The 3664-nt window shown below is 48.3% G+C and overlaps 1 pseudogene; it reads right to left on the minus strand.

The window, feature by feature from the left end:
• Positions 1–1138: 1138 nt before the first annotated feature.
• Positions 1139–1848, minus strand: LOC110289097 (spindlin-2A-like; annotated as a pseudogene).
• Positions 1849–3664: the final 1816 nt, after the last annotated feature.

A 3664-nucleotide genomic window follows, 5' to 3' on the forward strand; every position in this document is an offset into this window, starting at 1 on the left:
TGGACAGGCAAGTTCTCTCTATATCATGGAGACTTGAGGCACAATCAGCAGACGTCCCCTCCCCCCAGGAAAGGAAGGACAATTCCAGCAGCAAAAGGACAGTGACAAGACTGCTATTCCTGGATCCACTAAGGGTCCATTTCTGAAAAAATACTTGCCCTTTGCCCAGAGCAAGCTAGGAACTCTCACTAGCTTTTTCAGGCTGCTGGCTATCACAGACTCTGAAAAAAGAAAGGCCTGAGATAAATGTAATGTTGATTTGTGGTTGAAACTGTCAAAGTAGTCCCTGTTGAAATGGCCTTTAGTGTACATTCAATGCACCTGCATGCCCTCACAAGGCCATTTTTTCCCTGGGCCTTCGTTCTCCCCATTCCTCAAAACGACCCACCATGCCACCTTATCTCTCACCACTCAGAGACAGCCTTTCTTCTTGGAATTGCTCCTCCCAGGGGTATCTCTTTAATGTCTCAATCACTAGGTATGCATCCTTCCTTCTGGACTCCCAGATCCTTGGGCCTCGCCTCAGGGTCCTCTCTGAATGGCTCTCACCCTTGCTGTATACCTCTTTTACACTGCTGTGTGCATCCTTCTTCCTGAATTCCTTAATTTTCCTTTAAGCCAGAAGGTGCCACCATGCCTCACTCTGCTTCCACCCCTCCCGTTCCAATCTATATTTCTTTCTTTACTCTGTTCCTCTTCCAGGAAGCCTCTCTCTGCCACCCCTCTCTCTTTGGCTTCCTTCCACCTCTCTTTGGGCATTCATCTCCTTCTGCCCCCTCCTCTACCATCCATTTCCAGTTTCTGCTCCTCCACCCACCCCCAGTCCAAGACCAGACCAGCTATGTCCCATTCCATTTTTAGATGACTGCTTATGATACTAGCTCACTTTTCTCACAGGCTGAATTGACAGCTGCTCCATCCGTCCATTTTCTACCCACCAAGCACACCCAACAAAGTGCTTCAGGCAGCATGCCATACCCACAGAAGCCTGCATTCTTCAGGACAACTGGTATGCCTGCATTGAGCCCAGGACCCACTGAAGATCAGCAACCTGAGCCCATCTAGAAATTACAACTTCATTTCCAAAGAAATTACTTTAACTTTATTTCTACAGCTGTGGCAATGCCATGATAAATAATTAGAACTCTTTCTCCAAGTGAGTGACATGTATACAGACATCATCTTCATACTTGATGAGATACACTCTAGGTTTGGTTTCAATCTGGTAAATGATCAGGCCAAACCTCTTGGAGCCGTCATCATTTGTTAATTCCACGTGTTTTCCTATCAGGCCATCCACAAGCTCCAGGTCGATGTCTAAAGGAGGGGTTCACTGAACCCCTCCATGATTTGTAGGTCACCATCTTTAAAGTCATCCAGAAGCTGGTACGTGTATAATATGGGATGTCTCTCATAAGTAATATAAAAGCTGTTATCCAAGATAGGCGCTTGGCTCAGGACCATCCCCCTCCACTCTTCCTTAGAGCCATGCTCACCCTCAAATAAATGTTTAACTGCTTTGCCCACTATGGCATCAGCAAAGCTGGAATCAGTGACTCGGGATGATGCCACCCTCTTGGCGAGAACTTTTAGGGACAATACCCTCTTATCTTTGTGAAGTTCCACAGCATGCACAGAGTCAATCCCATCATATTTAACCAGGTACAGGGAGGGGTTTACTGGCACCTGATCCAGCACAGTCCCTTTCCACTGTGTTATCAGTTCATCTCCTTCTTTCCACTTATGAGAAATTCTGCAGCCCACGATATTCCTTTGGGTCAGGGTTGGAGATCTACATCTCTGCCTCTTCCGACCAGCTCTTTTCTTGGTCAGTTTTGAACTTTCCATATCCTGTTAGACAGCTTTGCTGCCCTTCTGCTTCCTGGGTCCTGGAGGGGTCCAAAGCTGCAGTGTGAAAGGGGGAGAGACAGTTGACTGTGGGGGTAAATGATGAACTTTTCCCAGTGAGTGCCTCCATGCCTTTTGCTGATCCCTAACTGCTGGTGCCAGGAACCTGAAGATGATGCTTGAAACCTGCCCAGGCACCTGGTTGTGTGGTGCTGTCTCTGGGGTTCCCTAGCGCCCCTGTGAAGGAAGCACTAGAGAGTGGTGAAGGGATGGGCTGGTGTCCAGTAGAATCGGGAATCCACCAACAGGGGAACAAGAGACTCTCCTCAGTGACTGGCTGTTCTGTTCCCAGAGACTATGTGCTCTGCTGAGTCTAGTGCCCTGCCCCCATAGGATAGATGCAAATCGGTTTGGAAGTCCAGAAGAGCTGTAAAGTGCCTCTCCTCCTTCCACTTTAGTGTCCTGAGCTTCCCTGCCTGCAGCTCCCAGTCCCCTCTGCTTTCCCTAGCTGCTTCCAGGTACCCACCTCCTGGCTCCACCTTGTTCTTTCCAGAACCTCAGTCTGGCTCTGAAGGACATTCCCAGTTCCTGCTGCTCACTGCAGATACCACCCCCCCCCAGCTCCCTTTGTCTTCCCCTGGCTGCCTCTTCCCACTGCTACTTAATTTCTCCTGTGGGGCTCCGTCCCATCCTCCCCCCTACCCCCCACCGCTCCAGGAAGCCCACCTTTTAGCCTACCCTTTCTGGTGTCCTGCTGCCAGAAATAGTGGCTGCCAGAGGGGGCTCCAGACACTTTGTGGCCACTTTTGCTAAAAGCCCTAGGTGAGGTGAAGGCGTCCAGCCCAGGGAGTGCTCGCCAGCAAGAGTTGTGTGAGCTGGTGGAAGAGCAGTTGAAGTGACCGTTGCTGGTGTCCTGGTGCTGATGGTGGGCTAACGCTTGTCCTGGTGCTGCTGGTGGGCTCGCGCTTCCTTCTGTCTAGCTCACACAACTCCCCTGCCACCTGCAGATTCTGTGGAAGCCTGCTGCTCATTTTTCTTTCTGTGTATTTATTAGTGTGCCCTCCGATTTATGTTATGCCAGCTTTATTGTTTCCTGGTTTCTTCATGTGCCTGGTGTTGTTTTAGGTTTTGTTGGTTGGTTGGTTGGTTGGTTGGTTGGTTGGTTGGTTGGTTTAGTTTGATTTTGTTGGTAGGTTTCTTTTATGCCTGGAGTCTTTCTCACACTTTTACTTTCAGTATGCTTTTTTGGTAAGTCTTCTCCTGGCTTCTTCATCCTCTTTAGTTCCTCAGTTCTTTTTCCTTGCTTCAGGCACATTCCTTCTGAAATTCTATGAATTCTTTCTCAAATAGTTAGAGGGCACCCCATTTTCCCCTCAAAGCACAGGGCCAGTTGGTCCAAATTTTAATCTAAGGTAGTCTTAAACTGAACTATATGGTATGATTGCTGGTAGTTAGATTAAAGCCAGAATTCCTCAGGAACTAGAGAAACTGGTTTGGCAGCCAAAAGGAGTTCCTTCCTTTTCCAAATGGCAGATACCTGTGATCCCATATCAAAGCCCATGCTGTCCTCCAGGTTATTTAAATTCCTATTCACACTTGTTAAAGGTCTCAAAGCTAGGGCTAGGATCCTGGTTTTTCTCACTCCCTATTCTACTCTAAAATCCCAGGCTGGTCCAGGTCATGGCTTTTACTCCTCAGCTTCTCTTCTACCTTATAATTAGCATAACTGCTCCATATCCTGCTTTTCCTGCCCTTTGTCCATTTTTTTTCTCACTGTTCTGGACGCTTCCAGATGTCTCTGGGTGTTCTCTTACCT

This window comes from Mus caroli, unplaced genomic scaffold (assembly GCF_978045245.1).
Source record: "Mus caroli unplaced genomic scaffold, Mus_caroli_1 scaffold_5, whole genome shotgun sequence".
Taxonomy (NCBI): Eukaryota; Metazoa; Chordata; class Mammalia; order Rodentia; family Muridae; genus Mus; species Mus caroli.